General features: G+C 45.2%; 1 pseudogene; it reads right to left on the reverse strand.

Annotated features, from left to right (window-relative positions):
- Positions 1-15,231, reverse strand: part of LOC121443866 — an 83,952-nt pseudogene extending 68,721 nt beyond the window's left edge.
- Positions 15,232-19,155: the final 3,924 nt, after the last annotated feature.

Consider the following 19,155-nt stretch of genomic DNA (forward strand, 5'->3'; position numbering starts at 1 on the left):
TCAAAGGCCGGCCCGTTGGAATGAATCATTTCCCTGGAGCCGACTCTCCTGACTAAATTACACTGCAGAGAAAATGAGCAAGTTTGTGCACAGTACTTTCCAACGTCTGGAATTGCTGTAGGATAATTACACGGGCCAGTGCGATGGCTCGGCGGGTAAGGGCGTTTGCCACCATGCCCGAAGAACTGAGTCTGGCTGCCAAGGCCCACAAGGTGTAAAGCGAGGACCAACTCCTGCACGTTGTCCTCAGCTCCTCCACTTGTGCCCAGGGGAGACACACACTACACACACCACACACACGCGCACACGCACGTAGATAAGCACAATTAAAAATCTATACATGTGCCAGTCGGTGGTGGCACACGCCTTTAATCCCAGCACTCAGGAGGCAGAGTAAGGTGGATCTCTGTGAGTTCGAGGCCAGCCTGGTCTACAAGAGTTAGTTCCAGGACAGGCTCCAAAGCTACAGAGAAACCCAGTCTCAGAAAACAAAAACAAAATCCATACATGTTAACCATTTCAATTTAGTTCAATGACTATTTTAAAGCCATTTGCATATTCTGAAAGTTTGATTCTGACTGCACAGTCTGAAATATATCTCCATCAAACTTACTTACAAAACTGGCCAACTTTCAACGCCTTGAAAATCTACCAATACCAAGTGTGAACTGAAATCTCTCTACTTCTCATGAAGCCTTCAGAATTTCTTCCCAGTTCCCAGACCAGAGAGCAAAGGAATCTTCCTTCCCGCACGGTTTCTCGCTCCAGTTCTGTGATGTCACAGTCCTGTGACCGCAGGAACGTTCTCTGGGAAGAAACTGATGTCATCCGATTCTTCCCAACATGTTCTGCAGGGCATATGAACGCCCTCATTTCACTACCCGTGAGAGGGAAACCCCTTCGGTTGACTGTGGTGATTGATACACTTTAACCCACCTCACTCTCTGTCCCCAGCTTCTGTACAAAGCTGCTTTTGTTAGTACTCAGAATGCCTGCTCCTGCCAGCAACCTGTTCCAGTCTTCCCACTCTAAGCAAAAATCCAGACTTACTGCATTATTATTGTCTGCTATTGCTGCTGTTGTGTTGAGACAGGCTCTGGGGTCTACCAGGCTGGCCTGAACTCCTGCTCTGCCTGCTTCCAAAGGCTGGGCCTGCCTGAGAGCTCGCCATACCCAGCACCTTCCCCCATTCTACTTGTGTTTTACTGTAAGAGAAAACTTTGGTTCTTTTAAAGAAGTGAATTCAGCTCTAACCCTAGCATTTCATCTGAGAGAGAAAAGTCTAATAAAACCATTTTGTCCAAGACATTCTAACCAGAAACAGTAAAGCCGTTCCTGCTACTAGGAAATGTCTTTTGTTGTTGTTGCTTTACATTTGTTTGTTTGTTTGAGACAGCATCTTAGCATGTAGCCCAGGCTAGCTCGGAACTTCCTGAGAACACAAGGCCAACCTGGAGTTTGGAGCAATTCTACTTCCTCTGCCTTCTGTGCCAGCATTATAAGTCTGTGATGCCACATTTTGGTACCATGGTTTTTTTTATTTTTATTTTTTGATATTTATTTGTGTGTATGTGCATGTATGTCTCTGAATGCGTGTGTATCACATCACGTGTGTGGAGGTCAGGGAGCTACTTTCAAGGGGTTGGTTCTCTCTAGCCATTGTTGGGTTCTGGGGATCTAACTCAGGTTGTCAGGTCATGGTAAAGGACTTTACCTGTTGTTGAGATATCTCCTGGCCCCCTTTGTTTTGTTTCTGTTTTTGAGAAAAGGTCTTGCTCTGTAGCCCAGGCTGCCCTCAAACTCATGACAAGCCTCCTGCCTCAGTCTCTCCAAGTGCTGGACTTACAGAGATGAGCCAGCATAGTAGGCTCACTGTGCATATTTCACATAAGAGGGTAATAAATGTCTAACACGAAACCCAGTGAGCATGTGTGCCAGGCACTGAACGTGTGCTCAGTCCCTACTGTGCGCCAGGCACTGACTGCTTACAAACATGTGTTCAGTCCCTACTGTGCGCCAGGCACTGACTGCTTACAAACCTGTGTTCAGCCCCTACTGTGAGCCAGGCACTGACTACTTACAAATGCGTGTTCAGCCCCTACTGTGCGCCAGGCATTATACTAGTTACCAGATGCCATCTGAGAAAGCAGAAGTGAGTCTGTGTTCAGACCTCCTCCATCTTGCATCAGAGAGGGGAAGGCAAACCAGGAACTTTATGAAACGGGCTCCAGAGGCAAAAACAATGGGAACTGGATTCTGGAATCGGAGGTGGACGAGTGAGTTGAGGAAGACAAAGGACCTAAAGAGATCTTTGGGCAGGAATCTCATCACCCAGGTCCTGATTAGATTCAGTGCCATCCTATTTCCTCAAAGATAAACCCGAATTTCTCCAGAAGGCTAACTGAACCCCCATAACACCCCTTAACCCTTAGGGTCTGGCAGTGTCTGTGTACACCATAGTCTTGTTTTCTGCTTTACATACTTACGGAGACAGAATATCAGTGTAGCCCTGACTGGCCTGGAACTCAGAGAGGGATGTCTGCCTGCCTCCCCCTCCTTCCCACCCATCGGTTAAGCTCAGGAGAGCCCAGGGCTTTCATTCCTCGAGTTTTTCAGGCACTGCAATTTCATCTGAGTAAGTTGATGGGACACAGCGCTGGAGAAATAGCTCCCTGAGCAAGAGGACTCATTTCTTACACAAGCGTGAGGCCCTGAGTTTGAATACCAGGCACCCACGTCAAAAAGCCAGATGTGGCCTCATCTGTCCCTGTAACCCCAGCCCTGTGGAGGACAGGAGAGGATGATGGCCGAGGCTTGCTACCTGCTGGCTATTGTGTGATATTTTTTATGTTCTGACAAATAAAGCTTGCCTGCAGATCAGATGGCAGAGCTAGCCACTAGTTAGCTACTAGAAGCCAGGCGGTGGTGGCGCACACCTTAAACCCAGCACTTGGTAAGTGGAGATAGGTGAGAAGGTGGAAACAAGATCTCAGCCATTTTTTTGAATCGAGGAACAAGAGAGGAAGGGAGCAACTGGTGGCTGCCCCTCTGGTTCTCTGACCTTCCAGGTTTATCCCCCAATATTTGACTCCTGATTCTTTATTGATTAAGATTATTTAGACTTACACTTCAGTTGGCTGATGCCGGGGTTCAATGAGAGACCCTCTCTCAAGGGATATAAGGTAACGAGTAACAGAGCAAGACACCTGTTGTACAACCACACTGGCACATGCTCAAACCACACACACACATACACCAAAAAAAAAAAAAAGGAAGAAGAAACCAAGGGTGGATTTAAGCTTAGTTCTCTAGTCTGGCTTTACCAGAAATGAATCTTAAAATATTTTATCATATTTTAAGTCTCATCTGACTCCTTGAGCCCAATCTCAGTTGTTGGGCTGATGAACTCAGGAACCTTAAGCCTCAGCCTCCAGAGCAGCTGGACCTGCAGGCATCTCCACCATACCCTGCTCGATCTCAGCTTGTGCTGCTGCTGGAGAGCTGGGGTCAATCCCAGGTGCTGGGACCTGCGCCTCCAAGCTGGGCAAACACATTACCACTGCATCACACTCTTGGGCCTGACCTCCACTTCACTAGGTTCTCGAGAGAGTGGGCTAAGTTGCATACTGAAAAACCCCACCGTGAAGTACAGCAACCCAAGACTTACCGCGTGTCTTAGGAGAGCTCGCTGTGAAGAAGTGAGGTGAGAGAAAGAAGGCCTGAACTCTGCGTAGCCACACACATGCTTAGTCCTGGCACTAGGAAGACAGAGGCTGTCTCACAAAGAAGTCTCTTTCTCGTGGCACCTCCTAGGCAGTCAGCCACGTCTTGACTGAGATGCCTACCTCCTTCCCAACCACAAAATCATTAGAAACCCACTGAGTTGGGTGAGGAAACACAAACTTTGTACATTTTATGAGAGAAGCGTGCACCCACAGAAGTCACGGTGGATAGCTAGGAAGAGTGTTAGGGGTATATGGTCCGTATCGGCGGCAGGAACGACAGACGAGGTTTTCCCATTGAGCAAAGTGTCTCGACCTATGGTAGAGGGCGCCTGCTGTTCAGTGGGGGCGTTCTTGTTATAGACCAAAAAGAACTGGAGAGAGGAAGCACAGTGGATTCCAGGATGCATTGTGGATGACAAGCTAAGTAAGTACTCTCAACTTGGTTATTGCAAGAAGAGAAGAATATTCCTGGACTTCGCCTCTATGTTGGGTCTCAGAAGAGCCAGCAAGATCTAAAAGTCTTTTTGTCTCTCTGAAGATGTCTGCCAATATGTTGTCAGGAAGCCCTTAAATAAAGAAGGTAAGAAGCCTAGATCACAGCACCCAAGATTCAGGGTTCTGTTTCTTCCAGTATCCTGCAACACAAACACTGACATATTGCTCTGGAGAAACAACACACTGAGAAAAACAAGGAGGAGGCTGAAGAATACACTAAACTATGGCCAAGAGAATGAAGGAAAGGCAGGCAGTGGCGGCATACGGCTTTAAACCCAGCACACTCAGGGGGCAGAGTGAGTTTGAGGTCAGCCTGGTCTACAGAGTGAGTTCTAAGATAGCCAGGGCTACATAGAGAAAACCTATATTAAGAGAGAGAGAGAGAGAGAGAGAGAGAGAGAGAGAGAGAGAGAGAGAGAATAAGAACGAACACCAGGAACAGATTACCAGGAGACATAGGCTGTCTCACTGGGATCTTCTATTTCTAAGCCTAGTCAAAAATAAGTCTTTAAGAATATATATTAAAAGCTGGGCAGTGGTGGTGCACGCCTGTAATCCCAGCACTTGGGAGGCAGAGGCAGGCGGATCTCTGTGAGTTCGAGATCAGCCTGGTCTACAAGAGCTAGTTCCAGGACAGGCTCCAAAACCACAGAGAAACCCTGTCTTGAAAAACCAAAATAGAAAAAAAAAGAATATATATTAAAAAGAGTAAAATAGTGACTAGCCCTTGGGAGAAAGAACGAGAACTGAATTAGGAAAGAAGGGCCTCCCACTTCTCTACTTGGACAATTTTTTGGAGTCACTACAATCTTATCTTCCACTCATTCCTGCTTTTCTCTTCATCTTCCAAACTATGATTCCTGAAATACAGCAGGTTTTATCCAAGTCTCTAGAACATTATTTCTGTAATTTTAATTTTCTTTTCTTTGTTTCTTGTTTCTTGTTTGAGACAGGATCTCTCTACATAGCCCAGCTATCCTTGAACTCATTACACAGACCAGGCTGACCTCAAATTCAGAGCGATCCTCCTGCCTCTGCTTTCCATGACTGGCTATGACAGTCTTCTGTCCCTCCTTAACTCAAAGTTCCTATTTCCTTAGTACCTGGTCATGAAGAAAGGAATGTGACTAAATCCACCCACATTAAAATTAAAATAGACGGAGCCAGAGAGACGGCTTGGTGGTTAGTAGCTTTCTGAGGACCCTTGTGGCTGCTCACAACCACGAGGGTATCCATCCCTGCAGGCACCAGGCATGCTTGTGATGCATGCACACCTGCAAGCAAAACACTCTTAAATATAAACATTTAAAAATCAAAATAGACCATCTTACCCATTCCTATATGCACATCTATACACACACCATACATTATATATGTATAAAGAGATTATCTATGTTCGTTTTTATGTATATTTAAGGTAAATATACTTAACTACAGTAATTTCACAGAGATGAGAGGGTCCCTAGAAGTCCACTACACAAAAAGTGAACTCAGACCATCATTTCCCGGGGGCTGAGGTATAAGTAGTGGTGGTGTGTACCTTTAATCCCAGCATTAGGAAGAAGGCAGGTGAATCTTTGGGGGTTCAAGGCCAGCCTGGTCTACAAAGTGAGTTCTAGGAGCCCTGGTCTAAACACCCAGTTCCAGGATAGCCAGAGTAACATAAGAGAGACCCTGTCTCAAAAACAAAAAAACAAAACCAACCAGGGATTGATTTTCCCCAAACCCGTCAGTTTTCATTGCCACCTACTTCCAGACAATTTGGTTTGGGGGTTTTCTTTGTAACAGGTTTCACTAGGTAACTCTGGCTGACCTTAAACTCACCAGAGACCCAAGGCTGAAGTCACAGGCATGTACCACCATGCCCAGCCTACGGAGAACCTCTCTCAACAAGTGGTACTGGAACTGCAAGGAGCAAAGGGGGGAGCATCTATTGGGCGTGTGGGGAACAGTCAATAACAGATCGATGCTTATTCGTCCAGTGTTAAGCTCGTTAGGTCAATCAAAGCAAAAACACGGAGGTTACATATTGACATTGTCAACTGGTTCCTCCCAAAGGCAGTGAAGCATGAAACAGTTAAAGATTATTTGCTCTCTAAGTTATAGGCTGAAGAACAGGATCGGGCTGTCCCTCACGCCCTTCTCATCTGTGGCTCTCCATTATTCCGCCTTAGAAATCTATAACCTTCTTTTCTAGAAAGTTCCTGAAATGGGGTAGTGTCTGTTTCAGCAGTAACAGAATCCCTGCATAACCAAACTATTCAGTTTCCTGAGTCTCCCAGACAGCTCACAAATTTCATCGTTAGCAAAGAACCTTGCCAAGTCAGTTTAATTAGAAAGCCCTCCCCAGGTACGAGATGGAGGTGGGTCCATCTCCACAGTGTCCTTCACCACAGCGTCCCAGAGCCCAGTCTTGTCTTTAAGATGACTTACCCAGAGCCCCCCTAGCTGAGCCCTCTTCCTCTTACTAATCTATCCCTGCCCCTGCCCCTGCTCTTTCCCTACAAATTCCTGCTTAGCCACACCCCATTCAGGATTAATCCCAATCCTCAGTGCCAAACCCATTGTCATGGCTACAATGGTTTGAATATACTTCTTCTTCACCTACAGAAAGTTTCATTAATTTTTTTTTCTTTAGCGGCAATTGGAAAACAAAAGAACTTGAGTTTGGAGAAATGTCACCTCTTTTAGGAATTTTTGAAAGGAAGACCTGAGGCTGAATCTGTACACTCAGGGATCGACCATGCAGAAAGCACAGGCACGGTCTTTCAGTTCCAGGTGGCTCTTAACCTCCGGGCCGGCACGGTGTGTTTCACCTGGTGCGTGACAGTGCACGCCTGGAATCCCAGCACTTGGAAAGCAGAGGCAGGAGGATTGCTGTATGTTCAAGGCCAGCTTGGTCTACACACTGAGTTCCAGGCCAGCCAGGGCTACACAATGAGAGAGACTTTTCCTCAAAAAAGCAAACAAATTATCTAGCATTCACAAGTATTATAATTGCAAAAGAAACTATACAGAATGAATGTGGAAAAAAGACATTTCACTGTACTGAGACACACATGAAGCTTTGTTTGAATAACTTGATCATTATTCAGCATAAATTACTTGTAGTTAGTAAGTGAAACTTTCTCAAGTTAACACAGGATATAGGAAAACAACAACTAAAATCTCATCAGAACCCCAGTACCACACCTCCTGTGGCTTTTCTCAAGAAAGCCAAAAACTAAAAACAAAAAAAGGACAATAAAATGCCCAAGAATTACCAGGTAAAGGGTTTTCTGAAAGATTCACATACCACTTAGTAGATTTTTACACAAGTTTGACCAGTACCAATCTAAAATCTAGACTTTTTCCTATATATGAATAAACATTTAATTGTGGCTGGCTTGGCCACAACCATAGCAACAAAAAGAAAAGAACAAAAAGCAAAACTAGGGGCAAAGGATCTCATCAAACATTTCTTCAAAACAGATACACACTTGGCCAATAAGCATAGGAAAGGCTTTTTTTCTTTTTTTCGAGACAGGGTTTCTCTGTGTAACAGCTCTGGCTGTCCTGGAACTCTCTCCATAGACCAGGCTGGCCTCAAATTCACAGAGATCTGCCTGCCTCTGCCTCCCAAGTGCTGGGATTAAAGGCGGGTGCCACCACTGCCTGGAGTAAAAACAGTTTTAATTCCTGGTAAGAAAAGCAAATTAAAACCACAATGAGGTACATCCAGGCAGTGGTGGCATGCCTTTAAAAGCAGAGTTCAAGGCCAGCCTGGTCTCTAAGAGGTAGTTCCAGGACAGGCTCCAAAGCTACGGAGAAAGCCTAACTTGAAAAAAAAAAAACCCAAAAAACAAAAAACCACAATCTGATCTTACACCAACTACAGAGGCTAAAAAAAAAAAAATAAACAAAAATGACAAGTGTTAATTTTTTTTTTTTGTTTTGGTTTTTCGAGACAGGGTTTCTCTGTGGTTTTGGAGCCAGTCCTGGAACTAGCTCTTGTAGACCAGGATGGTCTCGAAATCACAGAGATCCACCTGCCTCTGCCTCCCAAGTGCTGGGATTAAAGGCGTGCACCACCACCGCCCGGCAACAGCTTTGATAAAAGCCTAAAAGTTTCATTAAAAAGTTAAGCGCTGAGACGCGGCGGAGCGGCGGCGGCCAGATGCAGCGGAGCAACACCGCATACAGGAAGAGACTTTCGGGGACCGGTGCAGCGGCAGACCCAAATGGCGGGGACAGGCGTGCAATAAGGAGAGCAGATCGCCCTACTACAATTGAATCAAAGAGGTAGGCCTTTGGTTGGCCAGGTCACTGGCACAAGGGGAGCCTGGTCCTGTCCTGAAGATCCTTCGGAGGGGTGAGACGGTTCTTGGCCTGCAGCAGGAACCACGAAAGAGAGTGAGGGCATTTTGTAAGCGGAGCCCTTGGCCAGCAGGGAAACCTGATCCGGTTTTTAAAGGACCCATTGATAGGATCAATAGGAGGAGATGGGCAGGCGCCAAGGCAAGAATTCACCCAATAATCTGAAAAACATCATGAAAACACCAGAACCCAATGATATTACAACAGAAGTATTTGAACAACCTAACACAGAAGAAGTGGGAAAAATCGACTTTATGAAGACAATAGAGTCCCTTAAACAACATGTAAAAAATGCCCTTATAGAAATGGATGAGAAGTATAACAAAAAGTTTGAAGAAATGAGTAAATACGTACATGATACCCTGGGAAACCAAGAAAAAACGATCAAACAGGTAATGGAAACAGTTCAAGAATTGAAAACTGAAATGAAGGCAAAGAAGAAACTACAAACTGAGGACCAGCTGGATATGGAAAATCTAGGCCAACGAGCAGAGTCTACAGAAACAAGCATAATCAATAGAATACAAGAGCTAGAAGAAAGAATCTCAGATGCTGAGGACACCATAGAGAAAATAAATGAACAGATCAAAGAAAACAGCAAAGCCAACAAATTCTCAACACAAAACATTCAGGAAATATGGGACACAATAAAAAAAACAAACCTAAGAATAATAGGAATAGAAGAAGGAGAAGAGTCACAGCTCAAAGGCCCAGAAAATATTTTCAACAAAATTATGGAAGAAAACTTTCCCAACTTAAAGAAAGATATTCATTTAAATATTCAAGAAGCATACAGAACACCAAACAGAATGGATCAAAGAAAAACATCTCCTCGCCATATAATAATCAAAACACAAAATATACAGGTTAAAGAAAGAATATTAAGAGCTGCAAAAGAAAAAGGGCAAGTAACATATACAGGTAAACCGATCAGACTTACACCTGACTTCTCTATGGAAACTATGAAAGCCAGAAGGTCCTGGATAGAGGTTCTGCAGAAGCTAAGAGACCATGGATGCAAACCCAAACTACTATACCCAGCCAAGCTATCGTTCATTATCAATGGAGAAAACAAGACATTCCAGGATAAGAACAAATTTAAACAATACGTAGCCACAAATCCAGCCCTACAGAAAGTAATAGAAGGAAAACCGCAACCCAAGGAATCCAACACTGCCAACACTGCCTACAATAACCCAGGCATCTAATGACCCTTCACGAGCACATCTCAAAGAAGGGAGACACACAATCTCTACTACCAAAAGCAATAAGAATAACCGGAGTAAACAACCACTGCTCATTAATATCACTTAATATTAATGGGCTCAATTCACCTATAAAAAGGCACAGGCTAAAAGATTGGATACGAAAACAGGATCCAACATTCTGCTGTTTGCAAGAAACACATCTCAACCACAAAGACAGGCACCTACTCAGAGTAAAGGGTTGGGAAAAGGTGTTTCAAGCAAATGGTCCTAAGAAAAAAGCAGGTGTGGCCATACTAATTTCTAACAAAACTGACTTCAAACTAAAATCAATCAGAAGAGACCGAGACGGTCACTTTATACTCATAACAGGAACAATTCATCAGGAGGATGTCTCAATCCTGAATATATACGCCCCCAATATAAAAGCACCTACCTATGTAAAAGAAATATTACTAGAACTCAAGGCAGACATCAAACCACACACACTAGTAGTAGGAGACTTCAACACACCTCTCTCTCCAAGGGACAGGTCAATCAGACAGAAACCTAATAGAGAATTAAGAGAATTATTGGAGGTAATGAAGCAAATGGACTTAACAGACATCTATAGAACATTCCACCCAAATAGGAAAGAATATACCTTCTTCTCTGCAGCTCATGGAACCTTCTCAAAAATTGACCACATACTCGGAAACAAAGGAAACCTCCACAGATACAAAAAAATATCAGTGTCCACCTGTGTCATATCAGATCATCACGGATTAAAGTTAGAAGGCAACAACCACGCTGCCCCCAAAAAACCGACAAACTCATGGAAACTGAACAGTCAACTACTGAACCACACCTGGGTCAAGGAAGAAATCAAGAAAGAAATTAAAGTCTTCCTTGAATTTAATGAAAATAAAGGGACAACATACTCAAACCTATGGGACACAATGAAAGCAGTGCTAAGAGGAAAGTTCATAGCACTAAGTGCCCACTTAAAGAAAACGGAGAATGCATACATTGGGGACTTAACAACACACCTGAAAGCTCTAGAAAAAAAAGAAGCAGACGCGCCCAGGAGAAGTAGAAGACTGGAAATAATAAAACTGAGGGCTGAAATCAACAAAATAGAAACACAGAAAACAGTCCAAAGAGTCAATGAAACAAAAAGCTGCTTCTTGGAGAAAATCAACAAGATCGACAAACCCCTATCCAAACTAATTAAACGACAGAGAGAGAACACGCAAATAAATAAGATCAGAAATGAAAAGGGGGACATAACCACAGACACAGAGGAAATTCAGAGAATCATTAGATCTTACTACAAAAGCCTGTATGCCACAAAACTGGAAAATACAAAAGAAATGGACATTTTTTTAAATAAGTACCATATACCAAAGCTAAACCAAGACCAGGTGAATGATATAAATAGACCGGTTACTCGCGAAGAATTAGAAATGGTTATCAAAAATCTCCCTTCGAAAAAAAAGCCCAGGACCAGATGGTTTCAATGCAGAATTCTACCAGAACTTCCAAGAAGAACTAATACCTATACTCCTTAATGTATTTCACAATATAGAAACAGAAGAGTCATTGCCAAATTCCTTTTATGAGGCTACAGTTACCCTGATACCAAAACCACAAAAAGACCCAACCAAGAAAGAGAATTACAGACCGATCTCACTCATGAACATCGACGCAAAAATTCTCAATAAAATACTGGCAAACCGAATCCAAGAACACATAAGAAAAATTATCCATTATGATCAAGTAAGCTTCATCCCAGAGATGCAGGGCTGGTTCAACATACGCAAATCTATCAATGTAATCCACCATATAAATCAACTGAAAGAAAAAAAACCATATGATCATTTCATTAGATGCTGAAAAAGCATTTGACAAAATTCAACACCCCTTTATGATAAAGGTCTTGGAGAGAATAGGGATACAAGGGTCCTACCTAAATATAATAAAAGCTATTTACAGCAAGCCAACAGCTAACATTAAATTAAATGGAGAAAAACTCAAAGCCATCCCACTAAAATCAGGAACACGACAAGGATGTCCACTCTCTCCATACCTCTTCAATATAGTGCCTGAAATTCTAGCAATAGCAATAAGACAACATAAGGAGATCAAGGGGATTCGTATTGGAAAGGAAGAAGTTAAGCTTTCGTTATTTGCAGATGATATGATAGTGTACATAAGCGACCCCAAAAATTCTACCAAAGAACTCCTACAGCTGATAAACACCTTTAGTAATGTGGCAGGATACAAGATCAACTCCAAAAAATCAGTTGCCTTCCTATACACTAAGGATAAGGAAGCAGAGAGGGAAATCAGAGAAGCATCACCTTTCACGATAGCCACAAATAGCATAAAATATCTTGGGGTAACCCTGACCAAAGAAGTGAAAGATCTACTTGACAAGAACTATAAGTCTTTGACGAAAGAAATTGAAGAAGACACCAGAAAATGGAAAGACCTCCCTTGCTCTTGGATTGGGAGGATCAACATAGTAAAAATGGCAATTCTACCAAAAGCAATCTATAGATTCAATGCAATCCCCATCAAAATCCCATCAAAATTCTTCACAGATCTGGAGAAGACAATAATCAACTTTATATGGAAAAACAAAAAACCCAGGATAGCCAAAACAGTCTTATACAATAAAGGATTGTCTGGAGGCATTACCATCCCTGACTTCAAACTCTATTACAGAGCTACAGTATTGAAAACAGCTTGGTATTGGCATAAAAACAGAGAAGTCGACCAATGGAATCGAATAGAAGACCCTGACATTAACCCACAAACCTATGAACACCTGATTTTCGATAAAGGAGCTAAAAGTATACAATGTAAAAAAGAGAGCATCTTCAACAAATTGTGCTGGCAAAACTGGATGTCAATCTGTAGAAGAATGAAAATAGATCCATATCTATCACCATGCACAAAACTCAAGTCCAAATGGATTAAAGACCTCAATATCAGTCCGAACACACTGAACCTGATAGAAGAGAAAGTGGGAAGTACTCTACAGCACATGGGCACAGGAGACCACTTCCTACGTATAACCCCAGCAGCACAGACACTAAGGGCATCATTGAATAAATGGGACTTCCTGAGGCTGAGAAGCTTCTGTAAAGCAAAGGACACTGTCACTAAGACAAAAAGGCAACCCACTGACTGGGAGAAGATCTTCACCAACCCTGCAACTGACAAAGGTTTGATCTCCAAAATATATAAAGAACTCAAGAAACTAGACCGCAAAAGGCTAATCAACCCAATTTATAAAATGGGGCACTGATCTGAACAGAGAATTCTCAACAGAAGAACTTCAAATGGCCAAAAGACACTTAAGGTCATGCTCAACTTCCTTAGCGATCAGGGAAATGCAAATCAAGACAACTTTAAGATACCACCTTACACCTGTCAGAATGGCTACAATAAAAAACACCAATGATAGCCTTTGCTGGAGAGGTTGTGGAGAAAGGGGTACACTCACCCATTGCTGGTGGGAATGCAAACTTGTGCAACCACTCTGGAAAGCAGTGTTTCGGTTTCTCAGGAAATTCGGGATCAACCTACCCCTGGATCCAGCAATACCACTCTTGGGAATATACCCAAGAGTGGCCTTATCATACAACAAAAGTATATGCTCAACTATGTTCATGGCAGCATTGTTTGTAATAGCCAGAACCTGGAAACAACCTAGATGCCCTTCAACGGAAGAATGGATGAAGAAAGTATGGAATATATACATATTAGAGTATTACTCAGCAGTAAAAAACAAGGACTTCTTGAATTTTGCATACAAATGGATGGAAATAGAAAACACTATCCTGAGTGAGGTAAGCCAGACCCAAAAAGAGGAACATGGGATGTACTCACTCATATTTGGTTTCTAGCCATAAATAAAGGACATTGAGCTTATAATTCATGTTCCTAGAGAAGCTAAATAAGAAGGTGAATCCAAAGACAAACACATAGGCATCCTCATGAATATTAACCTTCATCAGGCGATGAAAGGAGACAGAGACAGAGACCCACATGGGAGCACCGGACAGAAATCTCAAGGTCCAAATCAGGAGCAGAAGGAGACGGAGCACGAGCAAGGAACTCAGGACCACGAGGGGTGCACCTACACACTAAGACAATGGGGATGATCTATTGGGATCTCACCAAGGCCAGCTGGCCTAGGTCTGAAAAAGCATGGGATAAATCCGGACTAGCTGAACATAGCGGACAATGAGGAATACTGAGAATTCAAGAACAATTGCAGTGGGTTTTTGATCCTACTGCATGTACTGGCTTTGTGGGAGCCTAGGCAGTTTGGATGCTCACCTTACGAGACCTGGATAGAGGTGGGCAGTCCTTGGGCTTCCCACAGGTCAGGGAACCCTGATTGCTCTTCGAGCAGATGAGGGAGGGGGACTTGATCGGGGGAGGGGGAGGGAAATGGGAAGCGGTTGTGGGGACGAGGCAGAAATCCTTAATAAATAAATAAATTTAAAAAAAAAGTTAAGCGCTGAGCAACTCCATGCCTAGGTATGCATCCTTGGGGTACTGAAAACACACATCCACAAATGTTGTAGCCGCATTATATCTAATGGCTAAAAAAGTTTTAACATGCAATTTCATTAACTAGTGAATGGACTGGTAGTGACCACATACAAATATTCATTCAACTACAAGAAAGCACAGAACAGACACACACACACGAGCTACATGAACGAGCTTTGAAAACATGAGGCTAAGTGAAGGAAGTCAGACAAAACACACATACACATTAGCTGGGTGTGGCAAAAGCCTGTGATCTCACCACTTGGGAAGTTGAGGCAAGACGACCGCAAATTCAGATTAGCCTGAACTATACAGCAAGACTGCTCCCCTTAAGGGAAGAGCCAAAATCTTGTCTTTAAACAGAGGAGGTGGGGAACCACAAATACCATATGATTTCATTAGCGTCCCCAAAGGGTGAATGCATAGGAACAGAAAGGCTAGTGGTTGCCAATGGTATAGCGAGAGTATGGATTGCAACTAACAGGTACAGGTACGGGGTTTCTTTTGGAGATTACAAAAATAAAAATAAAAAATCTGGATAGTGGTGGCACTTGCAAATCTAGAAAAAGCCACTTGATGTATAGGTCAACCTTCATGCCCATTTACAAAAAAGAAGACATAGGTGTAATATACCTAATGCAAGTAACACATACAAACATGCAGGCTCTCGCCATAAATGGACCCCGAGGCTTCTCAAATTGAGACGTATTGTACTCTCGTATAGCCAAGAACAGGGTGGGACGCTGCGGAGCCCCGCCGCAGGCTCCAGGGGTGAGCATAGCCGCCTCCCAGCATCTGCATCCGAGCTCACCTTCTTCCATCCCTGGGCGCGCGCCGCCGGTCACCGCGGCCTGCGGAGCCGGGCGCGGAGCCCGAGGGCAGCGGCGAGCAGGGTTGGGCAGAAACGGGGCGGCCTCGGGTCCCGCCGCCCTGGGCTCCAGCGCCCTGCAGGCAGCACAGCCGCCCTTCGGACACCTAGCCACGGCTCCCTCCTCGGCCGCCCGCACTGAGCCTCAGCGCGGCGACGCCCCCGGGAGTCAGTCCTCCAGGCCCAGCCCCGTGGACCCGCCGCGCCTCCTCGCCACCTATGACAGCCGCCCGACGCCCGCGGCCTCTCGCGCGCTGATGTGGCCGCCCGGCGGCTACCCGGATCGGCGACCGCGCCCCGGCGGCCACCCTCCCGCCGCCGGCTCGCCCGCCCGTCCACCCGCTTCGGATCCCTCTGGCAGCGTTAGCTCAGGCTTCCCCGCGCATCCTCCGGGCTGCATCCCAACCCGTGCATCCTCGGCTCACCGCTTCGTCCGCCCCGGGGCCTCCTTGGGGTCCGGTTCGCGTTCCTTGCCGATCAGGATTCGACCGAAATCCAACCGAATACGTGGGAGTCGTTGCGCGATTCTGGGAGGCCAAAGGATGGGGAGGAGACGTGAGGGCAGCGTCACGCCCTCCTAGCGCCTGGCGGGGTCAGAGCCAAGTGCACAGGCGCTGCCAAACCGAGCCTTTCGGTTTGCCCACGCCCGAGTTTGGTAGTCGAGGTAGACTTGAGCCAGAATTTGCCATGGGAAACCGGAAGCTGTTTCAATGAGGGTTTGTTAGGTACCTATTATATTGCGACTCAGCTGGTGGGACTCCACCACCCCACCCCACCCCACCCCACCCCACAAAGGTGTGTTGAGCCCAGGATACTACAGGGGAAAGCTGCTCAGTTTGATCCTGAGCCTACTATATGGCCTCGAACCGAAGCTTTCACAGGCCTGGGAAAGCGGTGCTTTACCGGCTTTCTAGGTGAACACTGGCCGATTTATCCTTGTTTTTCTTCTGTGTTAACTCAGACCTTGAACTTAACTTTGACCCCTAAGGGAGCTTCTGAATGATTCTTGGCCATCTGCAGAGTCTCTCTCTCTCTCTCTCTCTCTCTCTCTCTCTCTCTCTCTCTCTCTCTCTCTCTCTCTCTCTCTCTCTCTCCCGCCCTCTCTCCCTCCCTCTCCTACCCTCCCTCACTCAAGCTTGGGTATGGTGGCACCAGCCAGCCATTATCCCAGAAGCCTCAGCGAGTTCAAGTCCAGTCTTCTCTATTTAGCAGGTTCCAGGAAAGCCAGGGTTACAGAGTGAGACCTTGTCTTAAATGGTTGCACTCGGGAGGCAGAGGCAGCCGGACCTCAATCGAACTCACATTCGAGGCCAGCCTGGTGTACAGAGTTCCAGGACAGGCTCCAAAGCTACACGGAGAAACCCTGTCTCAACGAACCAAAAAAAAAAAAAAAAAAAAAAAAAAAGGAAACAAAACCAAGTCGACAAAGTCTCGTGCAGCCCAGACTGGCCTCAGAGTGATCCCCCTGCCTCTGCCTCTCCACACTGGGATTAAAGGCGGAGAACACCATTCTCCAACCTGGCCTCAAACCCTTCCTCTTCCAGAATGACAGGTATGTGCCGCTGTGCCAGCTCTAGAACGCCTCCTGAGGATTTTAGAGTACTGGCAGGTGGCGGGATTTAAGGCTAGAAAATGGATTCGCTGTTAAAAGTGGGCACTGCTCTTGTAGTGGACGCAAGATCAGTTCCGGGCACCCACCTCCACAGCCGCCCCTCCCGCGACACACACCTGCAACTGCAGTTCCTCTGGACCCAAAACCCTCTTCTGGCTTCCACAGGCATCTGCACTCACAAGCGCATACCCAACTCCTGCACACACATATACAATAATTTAAAATGAAATTTTTAAATGTTCAGAAAAAATTTAAAATACCTTCAGGAGTGGAAGCATCACTGTGAAGAATATGGGCGCTGAGTAGACATAAACAGGAAGTCATTATTTTGGTTTACGGTTCTGTGCTAAACCCCAAAATGGAGTCACTCACCACAAACTGAAGCTGTTGGTTCCACTTTCCCAGAAACAGCTGTATGAAGCTGCCTCGGCCTCACCCCTTAGGCACAGACAAAGGCGACCTAATGCCGACTCTTCTGTCCTTTCCCCGTCTGCCTTATAGGGGGAGGGCTTCTTGTTTCCCCTTTCCTAAGCCCCGACCCCGCTGGAGTGCCACTCGGTTTGGTGGTCTGACACATGACCCAATTTTACACTCAGAAGCCAATTAAAACCCTCAATGTAAATGGTTGTCGTTCTGTCCTTGGTAAAGTCAGCGATTCTCTGGCATTTCCAGATGTCTTTTTTTAACTACTGTCTTAAGTCAGGATTTAATTGCTGTGAAGAGACACCATGACCACCACAATTCTAATAAAGGAAAACATTTAAGTGAGGCTGCTTACATTTCAGAGGTTAAATCCATTATTGCCGTGGCGGGACGCAGGCGTGCAGGAGCTTTCTACATCCAGATCACATTGGGCATGGTTTGAGCATCTGAGACCCCAAAGCCCGCCCCCAATGACACTTGCTCCAAGAGGGCCACACCTCCTAATAGTGCCACTCCCTATGGGCCTACAGGGCCATTTCTATGAGTTACCATGGCCTAGGGAGCACAGATCCATTTCCTTAAATGACACGTTCAACCCTAGAAGGGGTTACACACATTTCTGTAGTCAGTAAGGAGCTGAAACGCACAAAGCAATGCATTTACCAATAAATGTGGACCATCAGAGCTCTGGGCTCCAGCACAGCAGGCAAACCCCTCTCAGATGTCATCTCAGAGCATTCCCAGCTGTGGAGTTAGCTGTCCAGGGGGTAGAGATCGGCTAAGCCCCGTGGTAGAGTCTGAGATGTTTGTACACACACGTTTGTGTCATACAGATCTCATTTGAGCTAAAGCACACAGGATTTGTTCTATTTTACTTTGTGTTAACACTTGATTTCGAGTTGCATTCACCTTCTACAAATGCCATGATTTAATTTTTCTTATGGATTGAGTGTGTGGGTGGGCACATGTGCATACATACCTCTTGACAGCCTGTTTTCTGAGATGGGGTCTCTGAACCAACCCAAAGCTTGCTGTTCTGGCTACCGTGGTATGCTTGTTAGTTGTTGGGTGTTAGGTCACCCTGACACAAACTATGGTCATCCGAGGAGAGGGAACCTCAAGATGTCTCCATCAGGTTTGCCTCTTGACAAAGCTGTGAGGGATTTTCCTGATTGATGGGAAGCAAGTGAGAAAGCAGGGTTCTTCCATGGCCTCTGCTTCAGGCCCAGTCCCCAGGTCCCAACCGTGTTTGAGTCCCTGGATTTCCTCCATGGCGGACTGTGATTGAGATCTGTCAGCCAATTAAGCCCGTTCCTCCCTAGCTGATTTGTGTTCCCCCACCCCATAGCAACAGAAAGTAAACTAAACACCTAGCTAATCATGGGGGGTGTTGAGATCTGGTTGAAATCTGTCTGTCCTAAATGCTTCCTGAATGTTGGGATGTTGGGAAGTTGGGAACAGACCCAAAGCACCTTGTCCAAATTGCTGCCATTTTGACTTCAGACTCCATTTTACCTGGAGGGTGAAAGTTAAGGTTCTCAAGCCCTAGGGGAGTCAGGATCTTTCCAGTAGCTGACCCACCTTCTTCTTAGACCATAGAAATAGCCATTGTGTACCTTTGGTTCTCTGGAAACATTACAGCTGTTCCTAACAGAAAGAACAAATGAATCTGATTGGTTGGACTGAAAAACTTGCATTGTATGTCGATTGACAGGGAGGGAACACTTTAGGAAAACCCCTAATCTTTGAATTCTGATGGGTGAAAAATTGTAACTGAAACTTGGCAACACACGTTTACGATTCTTTTAAATTTATTTGTTATGTATATAATGTTCTTGGCACCAGATCTCATTATAGATGGGTGTGAGCCACCATGTGGTTGCTAGGAATTGAACTCAGGACCTCCGGAATAGCAATCAG

Source organism: Microtus oregoni, unplaced genomic scaffold (genome assembly GCF_018167655.1).
Source record: "Microtus oregoni isolate MIOR12 unplaced genomic scaffold, Mior012 000113F_ref0000058, whole genome shotgun sequence".
NCBI classification, from domain to species: Eukaryota; Metazoa; Chordata; class Mammalia; order Rodentia; family Cricetidae; genus Microtus; species Microtus oregoni.